Raw genomic sequence first — 19,939 nt, forward strand, 5'->3', positions numbered from 1 at the left:
TTAGGGAAACAGCTAAGCAAAGAGCCTTCCAATAATTGCATTTTAATTTTTCCAAGGCACAGATGATTTTTTTTTTTTAACGAGAACACAAAGGATCAGTTTATTTATGAGAAATGTTCTCACACGAAGGTGGATTAAGGTCTAGTGCTTTGAAGGATGTATTCCAATCATGCACAGCCTGGTCAGAAAAGCGAGCAAGGCAAAGCACGTGAGAGAAGATGGCCCCTGAGACACAGGGCAGGAGCCTTGAGCCTTCAGGACCCACGGTGTGGAAATGCTTAGAACTCACAAATCAAAGTCTGGAGAAAATCCCAGGTTGTGGTAAAAGTAAGACCTGCAGGCAATAAATGGCAATTGAGCCATGTGCTTCCACGAGAAACAAAGCCCCAGCACTATTCCCTGTTCCCTGGAAAGAACGGAGGAGCAGTGTGGAGGGGAGGAGAGGCTGAAGCTGTACCACCAGAGGGATCTTCCGATGGCCCTGGAATTCCCTACATTGACAGCAAGACCCTAGAATGGTGTTTTCCATGCCTTTACCCTTCCATGACTTACAATTCTTTGCCAAAAAGAAAAAAAAAAACAACATAGGACTTAGTTTTGAAATGTTAAAAACATCAATTCCACATGTTTGCAGAGCTCCTTGGAACAAAAAGGGAAGCAGGAAGGCAACTGGCATTTATTAGGGTCCTCTCTAGGGGCAAGCACGACTCAGAATGCATGATAATCCTTTATTCGGTGGGTATGGTTACCGGCCCCATTTTACAGACAGGGAAATGGAGGCCCAGTAACCAGTTGTATGGCTGACCAAGCCCAGACCCAGATACAAGTACAGGACTCTTTCTCCAACACCAGTGTTTCTCCAGGCAAACCTCGAGCCTCCCTCACCAAAGCTTTGGTGACTGACAACAGTGAGTAATCTTTGGGGGTTTCGAAGATTTTCATAAATCTTAACGTGTGCTTATGCAGAGATGTGGGTCAGGTAAAATAAAGGTTTCAGGTGTTTAAGTCCAAATGTTTTTTAAACTAAAGATAAAAAAAGACTCAAGGAGTATGTGCGATACTATTAGTGGTTACCTCCAGGATCATGCAGTTGGTTGAGCGTCTGACTCTTGGTTTCGGCTCAGGTCATGATCTTGGGGTTTTGAGATCAAGTCCCGTGTCAGACTCTGAGCTCAGCATGGAGTCTGCTTGAGACTCTCTCTCCCTCTCCCTCTGCCCCTCCTGCTCAAGCCCTCTCTCTCTAATAAATAAATAAATCTTAAAAAAAAAAATCCAAAATGCTGACGGTAGAAATGAAGAGCTGTAAAGATTTTTTTCTGATGCCTGGAGAAGTCTATCAGATTCATTCAGAAAAGCCAGAGTCTCCTAACCCATCTTCCCAGCCATGTCAACTCAGTGTGGACATTCTCCCTTCTCCTTTCTTTTCTTTTCCTTGGTAGGACTGCAATTTTGGAGAGGAAATTGGGTGAGGAGGTTTAATTATTTTCTTTTTCAGTAGAAAACTGCATGGTGTAAGCACATAATTCTTTTTTTTTTTTTTTTAAGATTTTATCCATTGGACAGAAAGAGACACAGTGAGAGAGGGGACACAAGCAGGGGGAGTGGGAGAGGGAGAAGCAGGCCCCCCGTGGAGCAGGGAGCCCGATGCGGGGCTTGACCCCAGGACCCTCAGATCGTGACCTGAGCCGAAGGCAGACACTTAACGACTGAGCCACCCAGGCGCCCTAAGCACATAATTCTTAAACTGAGAGTTGACCATATCCTTTCTAGATTAAGGAGTAAACAACACACAACTGTATAAACTCTGATTTATCCAGCAAATTGTCACATGTAAACAGTTTGCAGCTGTTGGCCTTGTTGGCCATTACTCATACCTTCTTGGACTCTGCCTCTGAAAGAAATGGTCGAGTTTCTCCTACCAACTGCTCATAGTACTAACCATCACGGTTATCACTGGGATACCATGCTGCCAGTTATAAGGAACTGACATCTCTTCACTTGGCAATCACAGTGGTTGAGACAGAGCTGCACATTCAGCCTTACGGACATGTCTTCATGCTCTTGTAAACTTCCCCAAGTGGTTGGAGGTAAGATATGAATTTGTGAACAGCAATTAGGAGCAAATGTCTTAGAGTCTAGGATGCAACAAATGATAAAGAACTACAGTCGATTCTCATTATCTCTGGGAGTTAGATTCCAAAAAGTTGCTGTGAACCCGAAATTCTCAAATACAGCACCACTGTTCCTAGGGGACATAGAGAGTTAGGTTCCTGTGAGCCTCTGGTCACAATATCTTTGTCAACCGGCCAATATATAACCTTGTTTTACGTGTGTTCCTGTTCAAAGACATCTTATTTAATATATATTGTATTGTTGATCCATTAACTTCGAATTCATGGCCAAAACTCCTATAACTCATGCCTAAATGAAGCTTATCTTGTATTTTTCTCTATAAGACACATTGTAGCCTTTCTGTGCTTTAGAACACAAGATAGCACATAAGCACTATTCTCAGAAGCCATTGCAAAAAGCAAAATCACCAACAAAAAGCACAAAAATGTAAAAAATATGGCACCAAGTGACCATAAAAAGGACATTTTTTACAGTATGAGAGTTGAAATGAGAGGGCAAAGGGTCACCTTGTTCAACCTCATCTGCGAACATGCCTCTTCGGTAACTCAAATATTTTGCTTCTCTGCACACGTCTGCAAATGACTACATAAGCACTATAAATACTGATTTTGTAGTTACAAATAAATTTTAGTGAGTAGGCAAATTCACAAATGCAGAATCCTTGAATGACAATGGATCATATTCTAAAAAATATGTCCTATTATCAGACACAATGGAGTCCTTATCAGTTGCAGTAAGGAAATTCTACATTTAACTGTTACATACATTTCCTAACTCTTTATTACCTAAATTATTTGAGGACACCTGGGTGACTCAGTCAGTTGAGCGTCTGGCTCTTGGTTTCGGCTTGGGTCATGATCTCAGGGCTGTGGCATCGAGCCCTGTGTCGGGCTCTGTGCTCAGTGGGAAGTCAGCTTGAGTTTCTATCTCTCCCTCTCCCCCTCCCCCCAACTCTTTCTCTAAAATAATAAATAAATAAATCTTTAAAAAAAATAAATTATTTGATTAACTCAGATCTATACTCCTCTGCAATTTTGCTTTGGTGTTCTCTCCAAGGTGAGCGGTCCACAGAGCCATCACCTTCCCTAGAAGTTACGGACCGCCTCCTGGTCCTGCACAGACTGGACAGAACCTCACATGTGCTGAAGGACAGGAACAGCTTCTCACAAATTGGGATAGAACATTAATGGTAAGGCTCTGGAAGGCTGGAAGGAGAGGTGGCCTGAGTGGCATGGTTCCCTGGCTTGGGACTGAAGAGCACGGCCTTCCAGATCTGGCCCTGTGGCTCTCTGCCCCAGCTGAGTGGCCCTGTCTCCAAGGAGCACAGCTGGATAAGCCCTCCCAGACCTACCCTTGTCTTGGCAATTTGACCACCAGTTTCCCTGCTTCTCCTTTTCTGGATCCCTTGGGGTCAGTTATGATGAAGGAAGAGGAGTTAGCTGAGGTCTTTATTCCTGCACCATGAACAGAGGGTGGGGGCCATGGCTCAAAGAGGGGCACTGGCTCTCTCCTTAAACAGGAGTATCATAGAAGCTGCCGCTGCAATTCAAAACTGCCAGTCTAACACCTATTGACCGAGCAGAACACGGATGACCTGAAAAACTCAGCAACTTCTTCGAGGCTAAAGGAAGTAGTAAGTGGACAAAGCAAAGGTAACAGCTTCCAAGTCTGATCACTTTAGAGTTCAACATTCCCAATTTTGTGACTTAATACAAAGTTAGAGTAGCCAAAGCAATGTAGGACTTGCATAAAGACAGACATTTAGATAGAACTGGGAGTCCAGAAATAAACCTGCATATTTATAGTCAATTGATTTTCAGCCAGGGTGCCAAGACCATCCAGTGTGGGGAGAAGAAGAGTCTTTTCAACAAACGGTGCTGGGACAACTGGAGAGCCACATGAAAAAGATTGATGTCAGACCCCCTTCTTTATATGGTACACAAAAATTAACTCCAAATGGATCGTAAAACTAGATACAAGATCTGAAACTACAAAACACTTAGAAGAAAACATAGGAGTAAGTCTTTCTGACCTTGGGGGAGGCAAAGCCTTCTTAGAACATCAAAGGCACAAGGGAGGGGGGAAATGCCCATACCAGTGTGTTCGTGGATGCAGACACCTTCCCTGGAACACGAGAATATCTGTGTGGGGGCTGGGAGTGAGGCAGGGAGGTGGGGCGTCACCAAGACAGGCAACGAATGTGCTGACACATCCCAAGGAAGCTTCCCAGCCTTCCCCCTGCACCATAGCTTTCTGCCAATCTGCCCAGCAGGCAAACTTGCTCAGCCAGTCCAAATGTCACACGACCTGCTGCTTTGAGATAGGGGGTTCTTGACTGTGGTCAGAGTCAAGGAAAACCACGCGTGCTGAGAAACCACCTACCCTCCCTCTAGGTTTCCCCAATGCCTCCAGGACCCAGGGTTCGGGGAAGAGATGCCACTGTCCTCGGTGAGGGAATCACACAGCCAAGTCCCCAGAAAGGACTGGAGGGTCCCAGGGCTGGAGCCACGGCTCCTGCAACATTCTGATGAGTTAAGTAAGTGTAAGTGTAGGAGTCAACTCTCCCTGGAATTTACAAGTTCAAAGCAAAAAAGTTCATCCCAACACTTTACTGCATTCTTTGAAAACCCAAACATGCTGGCACAGGGGAGGGAAGAGAAGTAACTTGATATTCAACAGACCACGACAGACATGAGCCAAGCGCACAGAGATGTCCTGCAGATTTCCCACCCTCTAGGCAAGATGGTACTCGTGTCCCGGGGGGGGGGGGGGGGAGCATCATGTGGGAGGGGAACTCCACGGAGTAGACTTAACGTTCCTCAAATAAGCAAGATGCTTCTCCTCGGAGGAGCCCACAGAGGCTCGGGGCTTCTGGAACAGGCCTAGACACCCACCAGAAAGGGCCCTCAGCAGGTTCACCTCAGGATATCGGTGGGGGGGGTGGGGTGGGGGTCTGTCCAGACATTCTTGAAGATCTCTTACTTTGACAAATACTTCATCAAGTGTTTCCTGACTGCCTGTACGTGATGGCACCATGCCAAGTGTGGAATCCCAAGTCGAACAAAAGCCACACAGGCCTAGAGGGAGACACAGCTCTGAGAACAACATCCCGGCAAAAAGACAGGGAGGCAGGTGGTGCAGGGAGCAGAGATGTTGCAAATCAGGCCCAGGGCCTGCAGGGTGGGCACCAGGATCTCTAAGACACAACTGCCCCAGGGACCTGAGTCCACATCCAGCCTCTCAGCAGCACGGACAGTGGAGACTGAAGCTGGAGCTTTTGCACCGAATCCCCTGCTGTCTCCTACTGCGGGTCACCTGTCATTTCAGAACACCCCCTCACATGGACATGCCCTCACTCTCACTTCTGTTCACTTGGCAAACTCTTCTGGGCACCTGGGAGCACGGTTAGCTCCTGGTGCGCAGGAGTGTTTGCCTGTAGCACCCAGGAGTGCAGCACGAGATAGAAGCCTTTGAGTTCCCCCTTCAAAAGACCTCTGAGCACTTGCGGGTGCTCCCTGAGCGTGAGAGGGGCACAGACCCACCTTCTAGCATTTGCCACTCCAGCAGCTTGACCACCTAATAAGCCTGCTCAACGTCTGCAGCTCCATAGCACTGCACCCTCTCCTGTGTGTGCGCGTGCATGCGTGTGGGTTTCTGCGTGTGTGTGTGTGTGTGTGTGTGTACACGTTGAGGGTGAGCATGTGGATGTGGTTCCGGGCACATGATACGGGACAGCCTTCCTGTAAGCCAGTGCTAGGAGGCTGATGCCCACACTCCCATAGCAACGGACGTTTTGAAAGCTTAACACATTCGTGTTTTCTCATCAGCTGCATTGCTTAGCATTTATTTTGGTCAATCATTAGAAAAGGGACTTTGACAGTCGCTTCCACAGCTTTAAGACTCCTCGGTTTTCCCTTTTCACCATTAATGTGTCCCCTTGACTGGTAGGTGAGAATGCTCTCCCTCTCCCTCTGGAAAGTTGGGGTTTTAGGTGGGGGTGAGGCATAGAGGACAGGTGAAGTGTTTTGTCTAAAAATATCTCCGCCGTGTGGGAAAAGAGACAGCTAAGGCTTCCTTAGGGCCAGATGTCTCCAAAGGGGTCTGAGAGTGAATCCAGGGGCTCCTTGGAAAGAAGAGCACATTCCCAGCCCTTCTCGTGGCCAAAGGATGTGCCTGAGTCGCAGCCTCTCTCAACCATTCTGTTTGAACTTGTTCGAGAGCCTGCAGGCAGGGCCACGTGGGAAGACTGCTAAATCGTGCCGACAGCCAGAGGCAGGGAGAACACAAAATGATGGGTGGCTGGTAAGACGGACCACACACATTTTCACTGTGCCCAGCGTGGAGGACTGCATTGTGTCCCCCCCCAAATTCACATGCTGATGCCCTACTTGCCCCGGTGTGACTGTATTCAGAGAGGGGTTCCTGCAAGATGTAATTCAGTTCAAGTGAGGCCATAAGGATGGGGATCGTACCCAATATGACTGGTGTCCTTGTAAGAGGAGGAAGAGACACCAGAGACCTCTCTCCCCAGGGAGGCACAAAGCACTCATGTGAGGACCCAGCAAGACGATGGCCATGTACAAGTCCGGAAGCGTGGCTTCACCCGAAATCCACCCCCAGAGCATCTTGACCTTGGACTTCCAGTTGAAAAACTGAGAAAATAAATGTCTGCTGGTTAAGCCACCCAGTATGGGGTATTTTGTTACGGCAGCCTGAACGGACTACTTACTACACCCAGAGTGTCACCTAGATACAGATGGAAGTGCCCTGTGTCCTCCTTGCTCACACGAGTAACGGACAAAGACAGCGGCCACGGGAGCTCATTGTCCTCATGTGCTAGACGACACCAGAGCTACCCCACACGCTGTGGGGCCAGGCTCACTGTTTAGAACATAGTTTCACAACAGGGAACAGGTCCGGAAAGTTCCACGGGCCATCTGGCTGAAATAGCGAAAACGCTTCGTAGAGAAGTCCCAGGGTGGAATGCTGGGGGTCAGAGAAGTGTCTCTGGTTCTGTATTTCAAATCACGAAACACCTCCACCAGGGGCACTTGGAGACACAGAGGTGACATCGCAGTCATTTGGCAGTGGGGTGCCCCCGCGAGTCAGAGCTGGGATCCCCGTTTGGGGAAACTCGGGAGGGAAGTGGGAAGACAATGCTGTGCCCAGTGCAGACACACGTTTTTCACAGCATCGGCATCTCAAAAGTTCCCCACTCCTACGAAATGCTCTCAAAAAGCTCACAGGGGCAGCCTTGGAGGGAAGAGCCAGTTTCGGGCGAGGCTTGTAAAGGTTACACAGCGCTAGGTCTGAAGAGCGGGAGGCTCAAAACTTCTCTTCAAATCCCCAGGGAAGTGCAAAGAAGGCCCAGGGAAAGGGGACGGGGAGACAGCTCAGGGGGTGGGGAGCTAGGGAACAGACCTTCTGGGTCTGGGTGGGAGCTAGGCACCCAGCAGGCCCCCAGATTTCCACCAAGCGAGGCTCAGGGAGCCCTGTGGCTCTAGAAAGAGTGGCTCAGTGAATCTCAATAAAAGCGGAACCAGCAGCAACAGGCATGCCGGGTGCCCAGGGCCAAGTTCAGCAAGCCGAGAAACACAAACGCCGCTGTTCTTTTCACCTTACTCATTCAAAGTCACAAGCGCACCAGCCAGGAGACACACGGGAACTGTGGATGCAGACGTCCAGACAGTGGTTACGTGCAGGAGGAGAGGGGCCGGGACTGAGACGGGGCCCAGGGAGGGGCACGGGCTTGGCCGACGAACTCCAGTGCCTGCCGTGGGTGGCGGTGGCAAAGGGGTTCCTGTTGGAATAATTCACTGAGTGGTTGAAAAAGTCGGGTCTGGTGATCCTGCAGGGAACAGACACCGAAGGGGCACGCGTGAGCCTTTCAGAGGCTGGTATGGTCTTATTTCTGGATCTGGGTTGTGGCCAGGCAGGGTGCTCTGTCTGTAAAGATTTGCTGAGCAGTGCATTTAGATATACTCTATGTATAAATGAGACTCCACTTAAATTTTTAAAAATATAAAGAGATGTGAAATAGGAAGGTATGGGCCTGATTGAACAATGTGGGAATGACCAAGACTATGGGCCAATTCAGATGACAGGAGTTAATCTTATTTCAGGATCTGATGTATAACATAGTGACTACCGTTGAAAACACTGCATTGTTTAGTTGGAAGTTGCTTACAGAGTGGTACCTAAACGGTCTCACAAAAAAAAAAAAAAAAAAAAGGAGAAAGTCAGTAAATATGCAAGGTGATGGATGTGTTAATTAACTTTAGTGGAATTCCTTTATAATAGATATGTATAAAAAATTACCATGCCGTACACTTAAGTATATTACAATTTTATTTGTCCATGATACCTTAATAAAGCCGGGGGGAAAAAAGGAGTTTGCATGAAGAGCATTCAAGGGTCACAGGTTGATGAAGTCATAGTGCTAATAACTAGTTCATTAGTCACCGTGGTATTAACTAGTCAAGGTCTGTTTTTATCGGCGTCACCAGATGTCCCCTGGATTACCTGCATTTCTCAGATCATATGAACTGCTTCTATAATTCACCTTCACTGTCTTGCAAGGACTCTTGCAATGGTATATTCTTGAAACTTGTCTGAGACAGCCTTGATAAGCAGCTTCATACTAATAGCTGTATTTCCACAAGAAAAATAAAATATGAGGTCATGCATAGAAATATTTGCCAAGTTAGAAATAAAAAAAAAAAAAGAGAGAGAAAGAAAAGAAAAGTTAAGAAACATTTCTTGCTAAATGCTTAGCCCAGCAAAGTCACCCTCTTGGGGAGGCAACATGAAATCTAAGTGAAACCCCAGGACAAGGGTCAAGAGCAGCACCAGACACACTTAGACTCCATGCTTGGAATCCTCTAGGGTGGGCCTGGCTCTCGGGCTGTGCATGGGGACCAGGGAGGAAGTCAGGCCAAGCCCCAGGGCAGCTCAACGCACCAGCTCCCAAGCACAGGTCTGTAAATCCCCCGACTGACAGGACATTACAGCCCCTCAGCAAAAGAAGTAACCTAACGGGGGAGTCGGTTGTCATTTGGATGTTGACTTGATGTTCACAGCTATTCAACCTACCATGACAAGCCCTCCCTTCTGATGGCCTCTGGAGGCCCGGGTGGGGCTCTGCCTCGGTGGACAGAAGGCAAAAAATGACGTCATGCCATTTGAGTCAAAAACAAGACAAAAGCCAGCCTCTTAAAAAAGGAATGTTGACCAGAGCAGCGCCAGGAAGTCCGGAGGGTAGCAAGCACAGCGAGAGGAAACAAGCCGATCTGTGGTGGAGATGGCAGACAAGGAAGAGGCCCAGCTTCTGGCATGGCACGAAGTGGACGGGATAAATTCCCAGGCTCTGCCTTTGGGTTGAAGTCATTTTGCTGCTTTATGCGTATGGATGCGACTCATAGCCGAGAGACTACTTGTCTTAGTCCACTGGGGCTGCTACAAGATACCACAGACTGGGTGGCTTATCAACAAGAGACATTTATTTTTCACAGTTCTGGAGCCTGCAAGTGGGAAGGGAGGGTGCCAGTGGGGGCGGGTGAGAGTCCTCCACCAGGTCATCCTCCTGTTTAGCCTCACGTGGCAGAGGGGCGAGGGAGCTCTGTGGGGTTTGTTACAAGGGCACTAATCCCAAGCATGAAGGCTCTACCCTCATGACCTCATCACCTCCTAACACCGTCACCTTGAGGATGAGGACTCCAACATATGGCTTTGCGTGCGGGTGGGGTGGGACACAAATGTTCAGACCACACGGCAGGTACTCTGAGTCCCGGGATTATCCCGGGCTGCAGAAATAGTGTGAATGTCAGTGTCTACAAGGTCAAAGGCAGAGAATACGCACGCATTTCTCATCTTTTAAGCAATTCCATACACTTCCGCGCCAGGTCTGCGCTGACGAAGGTCCCTCCCGCTCCCTCCCCAGGACCAGGCTCTCATTCAAGCCCTGCTGTGGCATTCTACCGAGGCTGGCCAGCCTGGCTGTCCCACACTTACCCCAGACTCAGCCCACACCAGAAAGGACTTGCTATGCAAAACTGAGCCTCCTCGACGCCCTCCAACGCCCGACTGCCAAGTTAAAAACTCGCAGACCCAGTGACCCTCTCCTTCTCTCTGTCCCCCACCCCACCTCAGAAGTCACCAAGTACTGTCATTTCCTGCTGCTCACAGACTCTGAGACTTATTCCCGTCTCTTGGGGCCCAAGCCCAGACCTTAGCCATCACTTTAAGCATGGCACCTCCTCAGGGGTCTCCTCCCCTGTCAATCGCCCCTCTAATCCTCAAAAATCCAGACTGGAGGGTACCCTCGTCCACTGATTCTTCCCCGATCCTGCCAGGACACACTCCTCTCCTCCTCTAGAGGCCCAGAGCCCATCATGGCAGCCTTCCTGCAGTAGGAGCCCCATGCTCATGGTAGCCCAAGCATCTGAACAGAACTTACGTCTGTAAAGACATGAAGCAACCTCTCTGGCAAATGTAACCTACGTGGCATGATGAAGATTAACATGTCCTCAAAAAGTTCCACGAATGAATGAACACATATCAACCTCGCCAGCTTAATCTTCATAAAACACCATCCTCTGCTGCTTATGAGAGGTCAACTGGAATAGGGAAGAATTAACGAGGAGGGGAAGGAGGTTGATGATCACTAAAACATTTACCATGTGTGCACCAGGCCCTGTGCTGAAGATTTCCGTGCGTTATCTCATTTTATACTTATAATCACCTGGTAAGCTACATACCACTATTGTCCCCATGGTACCAGTGAAGAAAGCAAGACCCTCAGAAGTTGACAACCTGCCCCTGTTCAAGCAGCAAGTGAAGGTGCTGGGATGCAATCTCAGGTACTTTGTACCACAAGTCTTGCCTGAAACTTGCATCAGAGGCTGCCAAACGGTGCCCACAAGCAGCACCTGGACCGCAGAAGTGATAGACCATTTACTAAATGGCGCAGGGACAACAGGTGATCCATGTGGGAACAAACGAATTACATTGTCTACCACGTCACACCATACACAAAAACAAACTCTAAACAGATCAAATATACGAGTGCAAAAACAAAACTTTGATTCCATCAGAAGGAAATGCAGGGGGATGTCATTATGATCTCAGAGTAGTAAAAACATTTTTTCTTAAGATTTTATTTGTTTATTCATAAGAGACAGAGAGAGAGAGGCAGAGGGAGAAGCAGGCTCCCCACTGAGCAGGGAGCCTGATTAGGGACTCAATCCCAGGACCCTGGGATCATGACCTGAGCTGAAGGCAGATGCTTAACCATCTGAGCCACCCAGGCACCCTAGTAAAAACATTTTAAAGCAAGACCTTAAACGCAGGAATCATAAGGGACAGGACCAAGAAATCTAGCTAAACCTACACTGAAAATGTTTATGCAACAGAAGGCATCACAAGGTTAAAGACAGAGGACGGACGAAGTGACTTTCAGCTCCGGTGGCCAAGCAAATTTTAAAAACTGTTCTACCTCACTGGTGGTCAGAAGTGCGAACTGGCCGTTCCCACCCAGCATGCTCATAAAACCCAGCAAGGTCATCAGGATTAAAGACTCTTGGATGCTGTTAATGAGAGTATACGTGGGTAGAAAGGCCCTTTCAGAGAGCAATCTGGTCCGTCCAGAAGCTAAACGATGCACAGGCACTGAGAAGTGACCCTACCCAGGAAGTGCCAGGCTGCATTTCCGCGTGGACGGGTCCCACCCGAATGACGCCGGTGACAGGAATCTCCGCAACCCGTGACACACACAAACACCTGTGCATGTCCACACGTGTCCACACGCATGTCCACATAGGCACACACGCATATATGCACACACACACAACCACCACTCTACGACGAGATGCCATGATCACCCTCACTGACACGTGAGAAAATCAAAGCACCAACGGGGTGAGCCACTTGCCCAGGCTCGTGCTACGGCCAAGAAGAAGAATCCATTGAGCTGGGCAGTCTGGCTGTAGGTGGCCCCTCTCCCAGCACTGAGGGGAGGATGCCTCTGCTTCAGGGAACAGAAGGCAGGCAGGGGAGACCAACACACAGCCAGGTCTGTGCATAATACATTCCAGGACCTATAGGAGAAGTCTGCCAACTACTGTTCAAAGTCCAGGGAGTTTTCTATTAAAACTTAAACTAAAAAGGCTCTAATACAGATGTCTTTAACCCTTCAAACTGGGCAAAATTTGGTGTGTGTGTGTGTGTATTTCTTGCAAGAAGGTTTATAGCTTTCCTCAAATTTCCAAAGGGGTCCAGAACCTCAAAAAATTTAAAAACACTAAACACAGGAATCCCAGAATATAATCAAGGACATTCCCTAGGAAAAAATCCTCTCTGGACAGCCAAGTCAGACCAAAAGATCCTGAGAAAATTATCCTTCAGCCCTCAGGGACTACCCGAGCATTCCTCAGAAGGTGATAACCACCAACATTTCTGTTTTGTAGAATGCGCTTTTCTTTGCCAGATCTCAGCTGACTGACTCACAGAGTAAAGGAGTAAGGGTCTAACTGCCATTATTCACCAACAATGCTACCTTTTTTTTTTTTTTAAAGATTTTATTTATTTATTTGACAGAGAGAGACACAGCGAGAGAGGGAACACAAGCAGGGGGAGTGGGAGAGGGAGAAGCAGGCTTCCCACTGAAGAGGGAGCCTGATGAGGGGCTGATCTCAGGACCCTGGGATCATGACCTGAGCCAAGGCAGATGCTTAAGGACTGAGCCACCCAGGCGCCCCAACAATGCTACTTTTGAAAGAGCAGCCAAAGTGATGCAAATGGCGGAAGGGGGGAGGGATTTCTGTCAATTAGGAGCGCGTGCTTTATTGAAGAAACACCTTCCATTAAGTATTCATTCAAGTTACACTGGACGCTGTTGTTATAAAGAATGTAACAATGGAAGAAAAAAAACCAGCTGGGGGCTATGCATGCACACACCTACAATTTACAAATACATAACCCAGAGTGTTGAAATATATGAATGAACTTTTCAAAGAAATCACTGTTCTGTTTTGACAAGGCCCCTATCTGTCCCCCAGGGGCTGCATTTAACTGTTGGACCTTTACCGTATCTTAGAGTTTTTTACTGGATCAGGAAATCGCGCGTATGTGGAAGTGGACTTCACACAGCAGAGTACACGTGACGTTTGTTACAAATTGTCTTTGTTTTCTGCAAATGAGTATTTCTAAGAAACGAATGGGTTTGGGGTTAATAAGAATGGAAACACAACATAAAAGCCATCCGTTGACTTTATTCTCTGTGGGAAGGATACTGACAAATTACCGTTCTCATTCAGAAAATTTATGTCTGTGTCCACTGTATCAGCTTCAAGGCTAAGGTCAAAGGATGCTTTTTCCTGCTCCATCCTGTCCACAGCACACATACCCTGAGGACCCCCCACACCAGTGCCCACCAGCACAGGAACAGAACAGAGCTTCGGTTTTCCATAAGTCATCCTCAGTCTTGGTCTAACATAAACAACCAACCAAAACTTGGAGACGAGGCAGGGAGAATCCAACCTATACAAGGAGAGGTCCTTCTGAGACCATCTTCTGAGAAAGTATGAAATTACAGGCAAATTTTTAAGGCACTTCTTAACCACACTGCTGGCCTGGCCACTGTCCACTCTTCCTGGTACTGGAAACCACAGAATGTTCTGGGTTCATCTGCCCGGGCTGCCACCCACATAGGACGCTGAAGTCATTTCTTCAGGTCTCCTGCATTAGCTCCCTTAACTGGTCAACCCAATTCCAAATACGCCACAGACTTCCTCTCAGATGGGCTTAGATATCACTATGGGAACAATGACATTGTGGAGCAGTGGAGGTTTGCTGTGAAATTGTCCCATCACAATTTCTCTCCTGCAAAGGTAACTGTCTCTTAGGGGAAAGGAACTGCCCCCATTCCATTCTATTGTCCCACTGATCTTCTGAACCTCGGTTTGGTATCATGAACTAAATATTAATCCCAATCCTCTCAAGAAAAGATCTTCCATTCAAAAACATAATGACCCAAGAATGCAAACTGAAAATGTCTGAGCCTGTACTGTGCTGGGCAGGCTCTGGGTACTACCAAAGACAGCCCCTACGGCTGGTCTGGAATGCAGAGGCAATAATAAATCAGATGGGACTGGTGAACGGGGAATCAAACCAGAAGGTGGCAGGGCAAATTTCCCAAAGTGAAGCAAGATGTTGATGGAAGATCAACTGGTCATGAGATGAGGTGACAATCTTTCTGGACTCCTTTTTGGATTTCTTGTCTGGAACATCTACCAAAGTGATTCAGGCCCAAATATCTGGTTTTCCTTTTATAACTCCAGCTCTGTGACTGTCCCTTGGTCACGGCAGTGGGAACCTCCCTTCCAGCCTTGATTTCAGGTTATGACTGACTTTCCTCCTTTATCACCTGAGCTTACCCAGCACAGATAACTCCACAGATAACTTTGCACAGCCATCAGAGACTCTGAAGGCATCTGGACACCCACACTGGCCATCACTGCCCTTGGGGAACCAGCTGTCCCTCTAGCAGATAGCCAGCAAAGTCTTTGACTGACCTGATGTGAGTGACCAAGGCAGCAGAGGTCCCTCTCTGGGATGATCCCCAAGGCCACTGGGCTACTCTACAGCTAAGGGCAGATGGACCTCCCTGAAAAAAGCTTCTAGTGCATTTCTCCATTCTCCTGCTCAAAGACATGTGGACCACTGGCAGAATGGCCAATGAGCCCCACGAGGAGACCCAATTTCTCTGAAGATTGTTCCCAACCTCAGAGTTATTACAATACGATTAGGATGTTGCCTGACTCTAAGAGAACCAGGATTGTGCTTCTTAAGCAGGGCTGACTTGGAAGCCATGGTTTCCAACATACCTTTGGCCAATCTTGGGGATATAAACCATGGGTAGACTTCTCTTTGGGCCAGCTGATTCTGAGGGGCTAGAGCAGGAAGCTCTGGACTCGGGTCTGTGTCTGAATCCCACTCTGCCACTTACCACCTGGGTGATTACAGCAATTACTTAATCACTCCAAGCATTTTTCCCTGTTTGTAAGATGAGTCTAATACCTACCTAATGGTTTGGGGATTAAATGAATAATGCAAGTAAAGCACTTTTCCCATAGTAAACACTGAACAAGTATTATCTATTACTACAATTACTTTTGACCAAGTCCAGAAAAAAAAAGTTTAATGAAAAGTATTTATCAAGCAAAACTTCTGTGCCAAGTAGCATATAACAATCTCTCAATTATAAGCTTTAGTTGCTATGTAAAGATGCGCCAAGCCTCTAAGTGCTTTTATCAACATATTTGGGAAGCTGAAGACAGAAGAGTAACCAGCTGGGGGCTTGCAAAGCGCCATCTTCGGCGGACTCGGGGCACTCTCTCTATCTGCTCTGGGGGCAAGAGTGCACCCTGGTGACAAGAGCTTTCATGGGTCCTTCAGTTGTCTAGAACCATGCTGCATTTCCTCTCTCTTGCTCTGGGCTCCCCCAGTGGACCTAACTTCAACTTGGATTTTGGACTGACTCTTTTCAAGTATGAGGCTCAAAGAACTCCCTCTGGGAATGCTTCTACATGCCCGGACACTGCCTGTGTCTGCCAAGCTACCAGGATGCTTTATCCAGATGTTTCCACAAGCCAATTGTCTATGTCCTGGTGCCCGAAGCACGCTGGATAACTTCCCCGTGCTTCAGAGGGAAAGAGAACCCTTTACAAAACTTCCTCAGGTTCGGAAATGGGTGAATTTGTAAAACCTGAATAAAGATATTTACTAAGATTAAATCTACAATGCATACTGAACGTACTCCTTGCAAACGTCATGTTCTGTCCTCTGAGGTCACCTTGCCATAGGCCTCCTAGGTATCTGATCAAATACAACCCTAAAAATTAATAAAATTAGTTTCCTGAGGCAGGAAATGCTATTTTCAAGAGAAAGAGTTGATGTGATGTTAAATTTATAACTAGACAATAGTGACTTGTCCTGGGGGTATGTGTTATAGCTCAGAAACATGTTTCTGAGAGGAAGAAAGAAGCAGAATGCCTTGTATCCCACTGGAGAAAAGATCTATCTGGGTTCTCCCACCAAACTGGCATCCAGGCCAAGACAATTCAGCAGAGACAAGAATAGGCTTTTCACTAAATGGTGGTATGACAAATGGAGACGCACATGCAAGGAATTGAATTTACACCCCACCTTGTGTCATACACAAAAATTAACTCCAAGTGGACCGTAGATCTAAATATAAGAGCTAAAATAATAAAACTCTCAGAAGGGAACTTAGAAGTAAATCTTGGTGATATAAGGTTAGGTAATGATTTCATAACTTTGACACCAGAAAGTACAAGTGATGAGAGAAGACTGATAGCTGGCCTTCATCTAAGTTGAAAAGCTTCCATGATTCAATGTGTACCATCACTAACGTGAAAGGGGCAACACCCCGCCCTGGGAGAAAATACTTGCAAATTACCCACCTGATAAGGGAACTGTATCTAGAATATATAAAGAATTCCTGCAACTCAATAATAAAGAGGAAAAAACAATTTAAAAAGGAGCAAAGGTGCTGAATGGACATTTTTTCAAAGAAGAACTACACGTGGACAATGAGGGTGTGAAGAGTTGCTCACCATTATCGATCAGGGAATTGCAATTCAAAACCATAAGAAGATGCTACCTCACCTCCACCAGAATGACTGTTATTCAAAAGACAGGTGTTGGCAAGGAGGTGGAGAAATTGGAAACTTCAGACGTTGCTGGTAGCTATGTAAAATGGGCAGACACTTGGGGAAACAGTCTGACACAGAGTTATCTCATGACTTAGTAATGCCACTCCTAGTTAAATGCCCAGGAGACCTGAAAAGTCATCTGCATAAACACTCATATACAAATGTTCACAGAAGTATTATTCATAACAGCCAGAAAACAGAAATAACCCAAATACCCATCTCATGAGGATGGATAAACAAAATGTAGTATATCCAAGCAATGGACTATTCTTCAGCCATGAGAAGAATGAAGGACTGACACATGCTAAAACATGAAGGAACCCTGAAAACATTATGCTAAGTGAAAGAAGCCAGGCACAGAAAGCCACTAAGTGTAGGATTCCATTTAGATGGAACGTCCAGAATAGGTAAGTCTAGAGAGACAGAAAGTTAAGTTTGTGGTTGGCTAGGGCTTAGAGGGGGGTGGGGGTGAGGAAGGAATGTGGCCTTCTTCCAATGGGTCCAGAGTTTCTCTCTAGGGTGATAGAAATGTTCTAAAATTAAATTATGGTCAGGACACCTGGGTGGCTCAGTTGGTTAGGCATCCTTCCGACTCTTGGTTTTGGTTTAGGTCATGATCTTGGGGTTATGGGATTGGGCCCCGGCATCAGACTCTGTGCTCAGCACAGGGTCTACATGGGATTCTCTCCCTCTCCCTCTACCCCTGTCCCCATTTACTCTCTCTCTCTCAAATAAAGTCTTAAAAAATTAAAAAATAAAATAAAATTAAACTATGGTCATGGTTGTACAACTCTACAAGTACACTAAGAAACACTGAAGTATATACACTTTAGACAGGTGAACTTTATGGTATGTGAATCGTATTTCAATAAAGCTGTTTTAAAAATGTTATCCTGCCTTTAAAAGTCTTTTTTTTTTTTTTTACCTTTTTTCCTAATTAAAATAGCATACAACAGAGTAGACGGTCTCAAAAACACTGAAGAACCTGGAACAGGATAATAAAAACCACTCATAACCCTGTCACTATATAAGGAGGCAACTTTACTTTCCTTAGATAAGGCTTTTCCCATTTCAAACCCAGGGTTGTGATGGCAGACAGAAGTAAACTGGTGCCCAGCATGCCCAGAGCCCTGCAACTTTCAGCTGGGCTCAGTCATTGTCCTCAAGTGGTTTGGGGGAGGCCGGTAAGGAGAGAAACCAGGGGAGAAATCAAGGCAGCTTTACACTCAGGAGATGGCCAAGGGAAGAAGAATTCTGACTGTTCCAGGTGTTAAGTAAAAGGTCCCTTCATCTAATCTTGGGGTGCTAGAGATCCAGAAGTATTCTGAAGCTACAAATGCCCCGTTCATGCAAGATCTAAAACCATTCAGCTAATCCCTCCACCACTTTCTACCTTCCACTGAACATAGGTACACAACAGCTTCTTAAATAATGTGTGCCGAACTTGTGATAAGCACTTTCCACGGGAATGCCCCACAACAATTTTCTGTGGCAGGTACGATGATTATTTCCATCTTGCAGAGGAGGAACCTAGACCCATGTGCTTGCCCTTATGGCTTAGGTTCATAACCCATCCCTGATGCATTGGCGTAATTTCTGATGTGTACAGTCTTATCATCAATCTATCCGCTCATGCACTTATTTAACCGGGACTGCTAACCTGGTGAACTGAAAGTAAGACCTTGATCACTCTTCATAATGGACAACAGACGTGTGTCAATGTCAGGAGACTTCATAAAGGACAAAAGACATGTCTCTCCACCAGGATACTCCTAGACCAGGGTCAAACTAACCCCAAGGAAAATGGGAAGCATTCAGTAGCCTGAGGGTCAACTAGTTCCTCACATGTCTTTTTTTTTTTTTTTTTACCTCAAATAAATCCATCTCAATTGTGGGTACCTCTTGTGTTTGCTTTTTTCCCCCTGAACTATTCATTGTGAAAATCTTCCAACACAGAAAAGTTGAAAGAACAGTCATATGATCAGTCCTATTCCTTCCACGAGAATCAATAATGGGTAACATTTTCTCCTATTTGCTTTCTCTAGCCTTTTATTTGAGATACAATTTACGCACCATAAAATTCATCTTTCAAAGTGTGTCATTCTGTGAGTTTTGGTATCTTCACACAGTTGTACAACCATCACCATGATCTAATTTGAGAACATTTTCATCACCCTGAAAAGAAACTGTACTCATTAGAAGTCACTCCCCACTCCTTGTTCCCCGAGCCTGAGGCAACCACTAATCTACTTACAGTCTCCAATTTCCCTCTTCCAGACATTCCATCCAAATGGAAATCATACAGCATGTGACCTTTTATGCCCACTTCTTTCACTCTGCATGACATTTGCAAGATTCATCTCTGCTGAAGCCTGTATTCATACTTTGTCTTGCTGAATAATATTCTCCATTGTGTGGATATACCTCAATTTGTGTAACATTTGGGTAGTTTCCACTCTTGGGGTATTTATGAATTTATGAATTCATATAGGACCTCCATGTTGAATTTTTTGAGCAACTGAGGGTATGCTTCTTGATTTCCAATTTAACACTGCCAATTTGATGGGCAAGGCAAATGTCTATGCTGTTCTTGAGACAGTGGCTTACACGATATGTACAAATCTTCTCAATTAAAATAATACATTGTAAACGTTTTATTCTGCTTCTCTTTTCCTTTGCCAGAAACAGAAGAATTCCCCTAAGATAAAAGACATCCCAGTGTACTTATAGTTCTCCTCTTTAAATATATTCTCACTTGTTCTACAACCTGTCAGGTACTGGGTCAATCATGACTATTTGCCCAAGAACCTGTACACGTTACAATCTCCACATCATTTTCAGGGGATCACAGATCCTTCTGGAATGTTTTTTTTGTTTTTTTTTAAGATTTTATTTATTCATGGGGGGGCGCATGAGCAGGGGGAGGGGCAAAGGGAGAGGGAGAAGCAGACTCCCCGCTGAGCAGGGAGCCCAACGTGGGGCTCAATCCCAGGACCCTGGGATCATGACCTGAGCCAAAGGCAGGCTCTTAACCAACTGAGCCACCCAGGCGCCCCCAGAATGTTATTTCTCAA

The 19,939-nt window shown here is 46.3% G+C and overlaps 1 protein-coding gene across 1 annotated transcript in view; it reads right to left on the reverse strand.

Annotated features, from left to right (window-relative positions):
- Positions 1-19,939, reverse strand: part of ADAMTS17 (ADAM metallopeptidase with thrombospondin type 1 motif 17) — a 359,075-nt gene that overhangs the window by 219,386 nt on the left and 119,750 nt on the right. The window lies entirely within an intron of this gene.

Source organism: Callorhinus ursinus, unplaced genomic scaffold (assembly GCF_003265705.2).
Source record: "Callorhinus ursinus isolate GAN/ISIS: 27379988/994484 unplaced genomic scaffold, GSC_fseal_2.0 scaffold47, whole genome shotgun sequence".
Classification (NCBI taxonomy): domain Eukaryota; kingdom Metazoa; phylum Chordata; class Mammalia; order Carnivora; family Otariidae; genus Callorhinus; species Callorhinus ursinus.